The 7,139-nt window shown below is 43.5% G+C and overlaps 1 pseudogene; it reads right to left on the bottom strand.

The window, feature by feature from the left end:
• Positions 1 to 377: 377 nt before the first annotated feature.
• Positions 378 to 7,139, bottom strand: part of LOC102842713 — a 12,065-nt pseudogene continuing 5,303 nt past the window's right edge.

Below are 7,139 nucleotides of genomic sequence, written 5' to 3'. Positions count from 1 at the left end.
ATTTGCCTAATGCAATATGTAATTTGATTTCTTGACATCAATGTAAATGTTAGGCTGTACCTAACAGATGGCACACAACAACAACAACAACAACAGAAATCTCGCTAACAAAAGCCTATGCAGTAAAGTACCAACTAGGAACTTCAGAGATGGTCCAGCATCTTAACAATATGAACAAGACCCAGACTGTTTGTATCTCACTATTGTCAACTTGTTGTTCTTCATGTTCTCACAATGGCTGCAACAACTTCAGTCATTGCAGACACTTCCAAAGGCCAGAAGCACACACACATATCTTACCAAAGAATGTCTTAGTTATCTAGTGATGCTCTAATACAAATACCACAAATAGCTTTAGTAAACAGAAATTTATTCTTTCACAGTTTAGGAGGTGAGAAGTCCAAATTTAAGACATCAGCTCTCGAGGTTAAACTTTCTCTCTCTGTCAGCTCTGGGGAGGGGTCCTTGTCTCCATTCAACATCTGTGAGCCCGGAGTCCCTCGGCGATCGCCATGTGTTTCAACATTGATTTTCTCCTGGTTCTGGGAAGTTCTCACAATTCAATCCATGACAAGAGATAGGCTAGAAACTAAAAGATAAGGAAAATTATTACTTAATAAAAGGGTACCATTGGTTCAAATAACTTGGTTAATAAGGGTTTACTTTTGGCAAATGGGTAATTTGTCTCAAAGAATAGAGTCAAAGACCTTTTAATAAGAGGTGTATACACACTTCGCAGTGAGATCTGCTAGCATAGTGGATTATGAGCTGAGTTGCTAACCGCAAGGTCAGCAGTTCAAATCTACCAGCCATTCCATGGGATAAAAATGAGACTTTCTGCTTCCATAGAGCTTGGAAACCCTGTACAGGGTGGCTATGAGTTGGAACTGACTCAATGGCACACAACCACTACCACCACATACCTCCAAGAGATCTGGTGGGGTGGCCTCCAGTGAGAAATCAGTCTTGGTGGAGGCACAGTGTGGTTTTCTCTAAGTTTTTAGCTGCAGAGATGTAGAGAGAACAATCACATTGAATTCAGCTAACACCCATTGACTCCAACAGAGTTTTCACTATACAAGAGAACGCTGTACCTGGCAGAGGCAAGGGCACCTAACTCAAGGAAAGTGGACAGACGACAGCATAAAGGGAGCTGAGGGGAGGACAGAGGTAGGAAATATGCCTGCATCCCTGTTGGTTGTCCTGAGAAAGCCCAACCAGGAAAGTCTGGCACTTTGAGAAGCCCAGGGAAGGTGTGAGCATAAACCAAGGTCTCAATTCTTCTTTTTCTCACCTTCCTTCTAACCTAATCTGTAAGGAGCTGGAACACGTCTCTAAAGCCCTCAGTAAGGAAGCCCAACAAATCCAGGGTATGTTCATGTTGGTGTTCACTGGGCCAGTATTCGGCTCCGCAGGTGCTGGTCCAATTGGAGAGGACTAAGGGTCAGCTCCCTCAACTGTCCTCCCAGTGACATACAAGGGGGTACCCCCCTCATGGATTTCCCACAAGCAAGCAGGACATGAACCCTGGCCTGGAAAAACTAGCAGATTGCTAACGTATTGACAAAGGGCCATTTAAAACATGTATCGTTCTCACCCAAAACTTTCATCAGCCCTAACTAATTAATCTATGTATGTTGTTACTTGATCCACTAGGGGGGTATTGGACAAAACCTAGTGTGAGATGACTGTCAATAATAACAATAATAGCAGTAATAATATGCATGCCAAAGTACTGGTTAGAACACATCACAGTCATCTCGTCAGTTAATTCTCACATTAACAGAGTGAGGCAGGCACCGCAGGCTTCTGCAGGGTGAGTGTTTCCCAGCTATTGACTCAACAATGCTGCATAACAAATGCAACAAAACTCAGTGTCCTTCAACAACAGGCATGGATCCTAATGCTCACAGCTCTTGCAGGTCCATTCTGGTTGAAGCGATCCAAGCAGGGCTCAGCACGTTGCTCTGCTTCAAGCTTCAGGGAACTGGACTTGGATTTAGATCTGTTCTATGTGTCTGCTCAGGGGGCAAGTCTTCAGCAACAACAGTCACCCAGGGCATTCCCTCATGATGGATCCATCAAGTGGTTTCCAACTCATGGGGACTTCACGTGTATCAGAGTAGAGCTACGCTCCATAAAGTTTACATTGGCTTTTTTTTTTCTGGAGGAAATGGCCAGGCCCTTCTTCCAAGGTACTTCTGGATGGACTCTAACCTCCAACCTCCATCCTTTTGGTTAGCAGCCACATGCATCCACTGTTTACACCACCCCGGATCACCGGAGGGTAAATGCCAGGCTAAACTGCACAGCACATTTAAACCCCAAGCTCACATCCATCTGCTTTAGTTACCTTGTGTTGTCCTAACCCAAATATCACAAGTGGATGTTGACATGGGTGAAAAGTGAAGGTAAGATGCTCACAGAGCAAAGATGAAGGTAGCAGGAGACAGAGGGAGCAGTGCAAGAGTTAAAGTAAATACAGGTAAACACTGTTAACCATTGGTACATGGAGGGGATTGCAATCATTGTGATGAAGTAAAGCATATGATTTGTTGAATGTAAAACTGATGATCTGCTCTGTAAACCTTCACTCAATTTACAATAAAAAGTTTTTAAAAAATAACAACAAAAAGCATCATCCACCTCTACTCAACCAGCACACGCATGAACATCATCATCAGCACCACCATCATCAGCTTCATCCCTGAGCCCCACGTTCCAACCTTTCTCCGGAATCTCACCATTCCTCGCTCTCCTGTATTGTTAGGCACCCTCTCATTCATTTCTCCTTCCCATCATCATTTATATATGCTCAAGACAGTTACATCTTTACATCTTTCCTTGACCCCACGTCTCCCTTCCAGCTATCACAGTTAAAACTCCCCTGAAGAGCTGTCTATTCTCACTATCTCCAGGTTGGGCCTGACCACTCACGTCAGAATCTTAGTCTTTATTCAACCCGCCACCATTCCACTGAATGTTTTTGAAAAGGTCAGCAATACATTCATGGTCCCGCATCTAATGGGCATTTTTTATATTCTTGTCTGTCAGCTGTTCTCTTTAAGTGAAAGGCTTACTTCAATCATTGATGAGAAAACATTTGCCAAATACTCATCTGTATAATCACAGATTGTCAGTCATTCTTCCAAGTTAAATGGAGTTTCATGAAAGGACCAACAAGTTTGGTTTACACTCAAAGGACCAACTGCTTTTTCTTAAGATAACCATCATATTTTGGTATTTAGAAGAAATGCTTTATGCCTATCTCCTAGATATTAAAAAGACACATACTCAAAGGTTGAAATTTATTTAAAATGATGATTTTACTGCTTAAAACAAAAACCCATGTGGGTTTTTTCTCTTTGTTCAAGAGGCTAGAGGTCTGGATTTAGAGCCTGGCTCTAAAGGGATGTCCTTCCTTGGCTAGTGGTGATGGTTGTATACAGTCAAGTCGGTTCTGATCATAGTGACCCTGAACAGGGTTTCTGAGTTTGAAATCTTTACGGGAGCAGAAAGCCTCAGCTGGTAGATTTGAACTGATGACCTCGTGGTTAGCAACCCAGCATCTAACCCACAACACCAGCAGAGCTCATTTCAATTTCTAGTTGTTGTTGTTGTTGTGTACCATTGAGTCCTTTCCAACTCATGGCTTTTCCAAGGAGTGGCTGGTGGGTTTGAACTGCCGGCTTTGTGGTTAGCAGTCTAGTGCTGATCCTAAGTCACCACAAATTCTATCAGATATAGCTGTCTCTAGCCCTTCTTCCTTTCTCATTCTGCGTCTCTGTGTTCATTCTGCTCCTTTTGTAACTCAGAAGTAATTATGTTAGGAAGCCACCCTACTGTGGTATGGCCTAATAAACCTAACAAAGAAAGCCTTATTTGTATCCAAACCAGATCTTATTTATGGTTGGTGATGGCTGTGTGCCATGGAGTCCATTCCAACTCACAGGGACCCTGCATAGGGTTTCCAAGACTATAAATCTTTACAGGAGCAGAAAGCCTCATCTTTCTCCCAAGGAACAGCTAGTAGTTTTGAACTGCTGACCTTGCGGTTCGCAGCCCGACTCATAACCACTATGCTACCAGAGTTTTATTTGTTGTTGTGAAGTGCCATCAAGTCAGTTCCAACCCAGAGTGACCCGGCATAGAGTTTCTGAGGAGCAGCTGGTGAGCCTGAACCACCGACCTTGCAGTTCAAATGGCACATTAACCCGCAGAGCCACACCAGGACTCCACCAGAGTTTTATGGCTTGGCTGTGACTGTGTGCCGTGGAGTCGGTTCCGACTCATAGCAGCCCTGTACAGGGTTTCCGAGGCTATAAATCTTTACAGGAGCAGGGTTTGCAGCCTGATTTGTAACAACTACACTACCAGAGCTCACCAGAGCTTTATAGTATCACCCAAATCCAAACCTTGACGTTTTATAGTACAATCCAGCTCCAAACCTTAAAGCCAAATCTGATTCTGTCTTCTTTCTTCATTATTCAACTTTCTTATGCATATGAGGTGATAGAAAGACCATGACTGGTGTCATATACAAACCATACTCATCCAACTAGAGTCCTGGTGTGGCGCTGTAGCATAAGCACTGGACTTCAAGGTCAATTTGAATCACAAGGTCAGCGGTTCAAATTCACCACCCACACCTCAGAAACCCTATACAGGGTTGTTATGATTCGGAACCTACTTGACAGCACTTACCAACAGTCATACAACTGACATCTTTGTACTTTAAAACTTTAATGAAGATTTTTGCCACAGATTTTCCCAGTGCAATACATTGTTTGATTTTTTTAATGGTTGCTTCCATGGGTGTTGCTTGTTGATCAAAGCAGAATGAAATTTTTGACAACTTTAATTTCTTCTCCATTTATCATAGTATTATATATCAGTTCAGTTGTGAGAATTTTCATTTTCTTCATATTCAAGAATAATCCATACTGAAGGCTATGTTTTAATGTCTATTAAAAATAATCTCCCCAGAGAAAAAAATAGCCAGATATATCACCATAGAAAGCTTGTAAGTTCGTCTTCTGCCTATAACTAATTGGAATACCTAAAATGGGGCTATAACGTGCCCAGTGAAGGAGGCTTCCTGTGGAGCCTCTGCATTACATAAGACCATAGATGGAATCCTGAACCCCATCCAGAATCTTCAGAGGTGGGAAATTTCCACTGGAAAGGACAAGCAGACCAGCCTGGAGTGGCTAGAAGAACAGAAGATACTTCTTGAAAGAAAGATCGACAGGAAAAATACAAAACAATAATGGCAGTCTGACTGACTACTAAAAGAACAAGCAAGTTGCTCACTCAGGAGACATCAAGGCATGTGGTTGGGTCCCCTCAAGGCAAACCCCCTTCCAAGACTAAGACTCAATGGGAATACACGAGCAGATATGTACTCTGACTGGTGATCACGTTGGTCACCGAGAAGGGGAATTGAGGGGAAAACAGCAATGAAGCTGTGAGCGAAGCCCTATCATGGTCCATAGACTTCTGTGAACCCGGGTGGAGACCTGATTGGCCAGCAATATGGCAAGACCTGGGGTCTCCTGGTCCCAGAGTCAGCGACAAAGCCACAGAGGACTACAGTGGAGAGTGAAGCATCCAGCGGATAAGAAGTGAGGACATATGCACAAGAACACCCACACTTGCAGATAATACCCACTTGACCTGGCTTCAATGGCTGGATGATCAGAACTCAACTGGAAGAAGAGGGAAAAAAGAGTAATCTGATACAATTTGATGAACTTGACCGACACCTACAGATGCAGTATCTCAACAAGGGAAAAAATCTTTTCAGTGAGGATTATTCCCAACCCCCTCGATACACAGGGTAGACAAGGATGGGCAACTTAGACATTGGCTACCCATAATGGGGGGCTGCAAAGGCAAGAAGTGACTGGCTTACAAGCTTTTAAGAGGGAGCCTAAATCCAGAGGGTAAAGAGGAAGGTAAAATCTCCACTGAGTAGCATCCAATCTGTCTGGGCAGGGCTGATGAAAGGAAATGGGGATAGGTCTCATGTGGCACAATAGTGAATAACTGCTATCAGGACTGACTTCAAGGGTTGGAAATGTAAAGGTGGACATTATGTAGCAAAAGGAGGGGAGTGGTTGACTTTGCAGTTCAGGAGCAGAGGTCCCTGGGACCATCAAGGGAGAACAGCAGAGTGCGGGACCCTACCCAAAGAAACCGTGACACCAGAGATGGAGCGGCTGGGGACTCTAGACCCAGAGAGGGAGAGGGGCTGACAACCAAGGGGCAGGCTTGCAGGGTATATCCTTTGGTTGGTTGATGATGCATGAAGGGGATTGTAACCATAGCAATGAAATATGATTGAAAGTTAATGTTCTCCCATGAAAACTATCACATACTTCATTAAAAAAACATTAAAATAATAATAATAATAACCTCCCCAGGATACTTCCTAAGATGGAACAGTACGGTGTATTGATTGTGGTGGTTGTTACATAAATCTGCACATGGGAAAATGTTACCCAGAGCTTCACACACACGCACATACATATGAGTGCATATGAAACTGGTGAAATTGGAATTGTTGGTGTTGTAAGGTACCATTGAGTTGGTTCTGACTCATAGCGACTTTATGCACAACAAAAAGAAACACTGCCTGCCCGGTCCTGTGCTATCCTCACAATCATGGTTACACTTCAGCCCATTAGTGTTGCCACTGTGCCAATCCATCTCATTGGGGGTCTTCCTCTTTTTTGCTGATCTTCCACTTTACCAAGCATGATGTCCTCTTCCAGGGACTGGTCCCTCCTGATAATACGTCTGAAGTCTTGTCATCACAACATCTATGAAGCATTGTTTATTCTTCTGGAAGTCCATGGTACTTTTAATATTCTTCTCCAACACCATAACTCAAATACATCAGTTCTTCCACAGTCTTTGGTATTCATTTTGCAATTTTCACATGCATATGAGTCTATTAAGGAGCTCTGGTAGCGTAGTGGTTATGAATCGGGCTGCAAACCTTAAGGCCAGCAGTTCAAAACTACCAGCCGCTCCACGGGAGAAAGATGAAGCATTCTGTTCCCGTAAAGATTTACAGCCTCGGAAACCCTGTACAGGGTCGTTATGGGTCGGAACCGACTCGACAGCACTTAACA

This window comes from Chrysochloris asiatica, unplaced genomic scaffold, assembly GCF_000296735.1.
Source record: "Chrysochloris asiatica unplaced genomic scaffold, ChrAsi1.0 scaffold00344, whole genome shotgun sequence".
Lineage (NCBI taxonomy): Eukaryota > Metazoa > Chordata > Mammalia > Afrosoricida > Chrysochloridae > Chrysochloris > Chrysochloris asiatica.
Note: the sequence above shows the minus strand (reverse complement) of the source record. Positions and strands in the feature narration are given on the sequence as shown.